Source organism: Argopecten irradians, chromosome 16, assembly GCF_041381155.1.
Source record: "Argopecten irradians isolate NY chromosome 16, Ai_NY, whole genome shotgun sequence".
NCBI lineage: Eukaryota > Metazoa > Mollusca > Bivalvia > Pectinida > Pectinidae > Argopecten > Argopecten irradians.
The window spans coordinates 19,342,462-19,349,771 of record NC_091149.1 but is presented as its reverse complement, the minus strand read 5'-3'; positions in this window follow the sequence as shown (position 1 = coordinate 19,349,771).

The window sequence follows — 7,310 nt, the reverse complement described above, 5'->3', positions numbered from 1 at the left end:
TCATACCTCTCCTACACATGACATTATGTTATATATCTATCTCATACCTCTCCTACACCATGACATTATGTTATATATCTATCTCATACCTCTCCTACAACATGACATTATGTTATATATCTATCTCATACCTCTCCTACACCATGACATTATGTTATATATCTATCTCATACCTCTCCTACACCATGACATTATGTTATATATCTATCTCATACCTCTCCTACAACATGACATTATGTTATATATCTATCTCATACCTCTCCTACAACATGACATTATGTTATATATCTATCTCATACCTCTCCTACACCATGACATTATGTTATATATCTATCTCATACCTCTCCTACACCATGACATTATGTTATATATCTATCTCATACCTCTCCTACAACATGACATTATGTTATATATCTATCTCATACCTCTCCTACACCATGACATTATGTTATATATATCTATCTCATACCTCTCCTACACCATGACATTATGTTATATATCTATCTCATACCTCTCCTACACCATGACATTATGTTATATATCTATCTCATACCTCTCCTACACCATGACATTATGTTATATATCTATCTCATACCTCTCCTACAACATGACATTATGTTATATATCTATCTCATACCTCTCCTACACCATGACATTATGTTATATATCTATCTCATACCTCTCCTACAACATGACATTATGTTATATATCTATCTCATACCTCTCCTACACCATGACATTATGTTATATATCTATCTCATACCTCTCCTACACCATGACATTATGTTATATATCTATCTCATACCTCTCCTACACCATGACATTATGTTATATATCTATCTCATACCTATCTCCTACACCATGACATTATGTTATATATCTATCTCATACCTCTCCTACAACATGACATTATGTTATATATCTATCTCATACCTCTCCTACAACATGACATTATGTTATATATCTATCTCATACCTCTCCTACACCATGACATTATGTTATATATCTATCTCATACCTCTCCTACAACATGACATTATGTTATATATCTATCTCATACCTCTCCTACACCATGACATTATGTTATATATCTATCTCATACCTCTCCTACACCATGACATTATGTTATATATCTATCTCATACCTCTCCTACAACATGACATTATGTTATATATCTATCTCATACCTCTCTTACACCATGACATTATGTTATATATCTATCTCATACCTCTCCTACAACATGACATTATGTTATATATCTATCTCATACCTCTCCTACACCATGACATTATGTTATATATCTATCTCATACCTCTCCTACACCATGACATTATGTTATATATCTATCTCATACCTCTCCTACACCATGACATTATGTTATATATCTATCTCATACCTCTCCTACACCATGACATTATGTTATATATCTATCTCATACCTCTCCTACAACATGACATTATGTTATATATCTATCTCATACCTCTCCTACACCATGACATTATGTTATATATCTATCTCATACCTCTCCTACAACCATGACATTATGTTATATATCTATCTCATACCTCTCCTACACCATGACATTATGTTACTATCTCATACTCTCTACCATGTTATTTATATCTATCTCATACCTCTCCTACACCATGACATTATTATCTATTCTCTCTCTACACATGACATTATGTTATATATCTATCTCATACCTCTCCTACACATGACATTATGTTATATATCTATCTCATACCTCTCCTACACCATGACATTATCTTATATAACTATCTCATACCTCTCCTACAACATGACATTATCTTATATAACTATCTCATACCTTTCAGACACCATGTCCTTCATATAAATATATAAAAGTGTATATCGAATATATAATTAAATGATACGGCCTTCATTTTTATATTGGATATGCATAACAATTTCCATGAATACCTCGTGGTAACTGTATTGTGGTTAAACTTGAGCAAAGCGTCCTCGCCTACGATCTGTTTGAATGAACACTAACATGGCACTTTGTCCTACATGACACTGATAAAGCGCTCTTTACGTCTGTTTTTCGGCAAATGAATAAGCACATAACAGAAATAAAGTCTGTGTGGGTAACTTATATAGTGACATCATAATACACAGCACCGAGAAGATGTCCCCGCGAACTGACTGACCGAATGTTGAACACATCAAGTGCATATAACACAATATCCTGCATTGTGTATTTTAATGTGTCTTATATTGATTCTTCAACGTGCCGTCTTTTGTTGTCGGATGAAGCCTACAAAACAAGCATTATGATAGCTGAGTCGATGTAGTTGTTGTGGTTTAATAAGCATGTCGGCTCTTGGGAACTGCGTTGGAAGATCAACCACTCAGAATTGCTTTGAAAAAACTATTGATGAATATCCTCGATAATCCAAGGGCTACTTTGACTGTAGATATATCCACCACTGGACTATTTCATATCAAACCTGAAGGCAGGTGAAAAAAACTGACCAATCACAGACCCGCAAAGACTTTCTTTGTAGATTACAGAGACAGAGTCGCCCAACTTCAAAGTCACGCAGTCAACCACAGTATTCCTTTATTCAATTACATGCTCGTATAATGTCTCACACAGAGCCTTCAGTTTTACTATGACAAGGCCAGAGATGAATATAACTACAGTGAAAGTAACCCCTGGAACAAAGGATGACTGATGTCACACTTTCATGATGCCTGGTATAAATTTGTCAGCAGATTATTTACCGTGTTCTGCAGGTGCGTCAACTCATATACCGCATCCTATGTAGGCTTTTTCCCATATCATCAGAGGCATCCGAACTATGTTTTACTCCACATCCTCAGAAGCACCCGAACTCGAGGCTTTATTCCATGTCATCAGAGACACCTGAACTAGACTTTACTGCATATCATCAGAGGCACCTGAACTAGACTTTTTTCCATATCATCAGACACCCGAACTAGACTTTACTCCATATCATCAGAAGCACCCGAACTCGAGGCTTTATTTCATGTCTTCAGAGGCACCCGAACTAGACTTTACTCCATATCCTCAGAGGCACCCGAACTAGGTTTTACTCCATATCCTCACAACTAGAAATACCACACCTCTGGTAATATCAGCCGAGGTCCCATTCGAACCTGTTTAAAAATAGGAAAGTTCATATTTATCTTCAATCAATCTGCAAAATAAAACAAAAAATATATATGTATATAATGATACGTCATTTTTAATAGGCTAAATATGTTTTGATTGAAGATTTGTTTCTACAGACTAAGCTAGTATTTCTACATATTAGACCACTAGCCATTCACCATTCACCATTGGGTTGCGAGTTTGAAACGCATTTGGATTAGCATCCTCGATATCCAAGGGGTTATCACCATTCTCGTATACATAATATCCATCTCTGGACTATATTTCATAGTAAAACTGAACTAAACGGTATTCAGGAGAATAAATCTGATCAATCGCGGCCCAACAGAGACGTCCTTTGAAGATTAGAGAGCAAAGCCACACTGTATACCGTTATTCGATTCCTTTGAGTAACTGTTATTTGTTACTGCACAAAGAGCCTTTAGTTTTGCTAAAAGGTAATCTAGGGATATGAATAACTACAGTGATAGTAACTCATGAATTATCTACTGTAACTATAAGTCATCGTTTTTTCCTCCTGATACTTCAGCTGTCCATCCCCACCTAAATCATTAAATGGCCGTTATACATGTGTATACTACAAAAAATCTAAATCGAACCCGTGACCCAGGGCTTGCTATTATATCACTTAGCGACTGAGATGGAGGCTTTCACTCTCACTTTTCATATAAGATAAATTACTAATGCGATGTCATACGATTTTAAAGTTACCTAATCAATTAGATTGCATGATGATTAATTATCCTTACCTCCCATCGTTACACTGGTCACACATCTACTACAGTAGATACACGTGCATGTGCCTTAGTGCTCTCTTCAAAGTTGGAAATCAGAGCACTAATCCGCTCCTCCATCAGAAATACTCCTCCGATGATCAGTGCGATTACCACTGCCATGAAGATGTACAGTGTTATATCCATGTCTGGCTGTTAATCCCCTTTACACTGGTGTAGAGGTTGTATGTTAGGTAGACATCATAATTAACCAACACGTTGAGTACTGCACAGTGTTACGTCCATATTGTCAAGTCTCATTATACTAAACTAACTATACACACATTTATATATACTGTACTGGAGCTATGAAAGGAGCGTTTAAATGAAATCGATAAATAGAATAACAAAGCTATGAAGTGTCACGACATTACAAGGTCATTATACTCCTCTTCATACAAATCACCAAAGCGTACCGATTGCGATTGACCTAGGGCGGGAAACTAGGTCTTAATTAATAAAGTAACTCAGACTTTTAAAGCTATATTTTTTCAAATCAGGACTTCCATAGATGTATACTCACCATACTATTCACTCCATGTTGACTATAATGTTATTTTTAAATGCCTAGTTACTAAAATTTTGTTCGGTATTAAATACATTTAATTAATGTTTTACATATGAATAGATATTATCGATATGGGTATCGTTTACCAATGAAGAACGTAGACCAGACCGAATTACTGACTGTAAAATTTTTAATCAAATTATATGGAATACTTCAGCATTTTTTCTCAAATGTTTATCTATTACTCGTGTATACCGTTGAAACGGATATCGTTAATCTTTAACGAAGAACGTAAAACTAGACTTAATTACTGGCTTTGAAATTTTTAATCAAAGTTTAATGAATACATAGTTTCAAGCATTTTTATCTTCAAAACACATTTTTATTTTTAAACTGCTGATTCCGTTGAAACGGAACGATATCGTTTTCCTGCAGACGTAAGATTTATTATTGCCTTTGATTTATTTATAATTTCTAGCTCAAAGTTCACATGAGAGAATCTGTTCAAGTTGAAATAAAGGTGACATTGAAGACGAATTTCATTTTATTGGGCGACAGAGTTTGTGTTTGCTTTTGTATCGCACCTGTATTTATTTGTGTATGATGTTTAAACTAATAAGCAAAATAGATAAATAAAAAAGTAATAAAGAACTTGAGCGTTAGTGTTTGTCATTAAGATCATTCTAAAAGTATGATAATGTCGGTTTTTAAAATACATAGAAAATGTTTTCTTCGGTTGTATTATGAATACACTTTTTAATGTCATTGGGAGCTGCAATGAACGGTATGAGAAATGCTTACCGCTATTGAACGTTGTCATAAAACTATGTATATTTTTAGCCGCGTGGAACAAGCCCTTCTATCGATAGTTTTACGTAGTGTACAATTACACGAACAGTTAGTTTACCTGTATATCATATGAAACCATATACTATTGTTCACCTGTGTTGCTATAAACAATAATCAATAAATGTTTTCTTCGGGTTGGGAAGTAAAGTTTCAGTAACGATATTTGTTACACTACCGGTGATGAAGGTGACACGGTACACATCGTACTAGTCATATAATAAACGTCACACAAGAAATGTCTGATGAAGGTGACAGTGTACAAATCGTACTAGTCATCTAAACGTTACACAAGAAATATCTGATGAAGGTGACAGTGTACGCATCGTACTAGTCATATAATAAACGTTACACAAAAAATATCTTATGAAGGTGACAGTGTACGCATCGTACTAGGCATCTAAACGTTACACAAGAAATATCTGATGAAGGTGACAGTGTACACATCGTACTAGTCATCTAAACGTCACACAAGAAATATCTGATGAAGGTGACAGTGTACACAGTGTACTAGTCATATAATAAACGTCACACAAGAAATATCTGATGAAGGTGACAGTGTACACATCGTACTAGGCATCTAAACGTTACACAAGAAATATCTGATGAAGGTGACAGGGTACACATCGTACTAGTCATCTAAACGTCACAAAAAAAATATCTGATGAAGGTGACATTGTAAACAACGTACTAGTCATCTAAACGTCAAACAAGAAATATCTTATGAAGGTGACAGTGTACGCATCTTACTAGTCATCGAAACGTCACACAAGAAATTTCTGATGAAGGTGACAGGGTACACATCGTACTAGTCATCTAAACGTTACACAAGAAATATCTGATGATATGAGAGTGTACACATCGTACTAGTCATCGAAACGTCACACAAGAAATATCTGATGAAGGTGACAGGGTACACATCGTACTAGTCATCGAAACGTCACACGTGACACATCTGATGAAGGTGACAGTGTACACATCGTACTAGTCATCGAAACGTCACACAAAAATATCTGATGAAGGTGACAGTGTACACATCGTACTAGTCATCTAAACGTCACACAAGAAATATCTTATGAAGGTGACAGGGTACATATCGTACTAGTCATCTAAACGCATCCTCGATATTCCAGGGGTTCCGATCACTTACGATCTCTACACCCCTGGACTATCTCATAGTGAAATTGAAGGCAGCTCAACTGAAAATATTTGACCAATCACAGACCAGCAAAGATTTCCTTTGAAGACTGCAGAGAGAGCGACGCCCAACTTCAAAGCCACATAGTCAGTCACAGTGTACCGATATACGGTTCGTTTGATGTACACCAAAGGACTGAATTACCTGTTCTGTTCTGTTGCCTCCAGTTTTACGATGAGATAGTCCAGGGGTGTAGAGATCGTCAGTGATCGGAACACCTGGAGTATCGAGGATGTCTAAACGTTACACATGAAATATCTGATGAAGGTGACAGGGTACACATCGTACTAGTCATATAAACGTCACACGTGACACATCTGATGAATGTGATAGTGTACACATTGTACTATTCATCGAAACGTCACACAAGAAATATCTGATTAAGGTGACAGGGTACACATCGTACTAGTCATCGAAACGTCACACGTGACACATCTGATGAATGTGACAGTGTACACATTGTACTAGTCATCTAAATGTTAAACGGGGAAATATCTGATGAAGGTGACAGTGTAGACATCGTACTAGTCATCGAAACGTTACACAAGAAATATCTGATGAAGGTGACCGTGTACACATCGTACTAGTCATCGGAACGTTAAACAATGAAATGTCTGATGAAGATGATAGTAGTACAAATCGTACTAGTCATCTAAACGTCACGCATGAAATGTCTGATGAAGGTGACAGTGTAGACATCGTACTAGTCATCGAAACGTTACACAAGAAATATCTGATGAAGGTGACAGTGTACACATCGTACTAGTCATCGAAACGTCACACATGAAATGTCTGATGAAGGCGACATAGTACACATCGTACT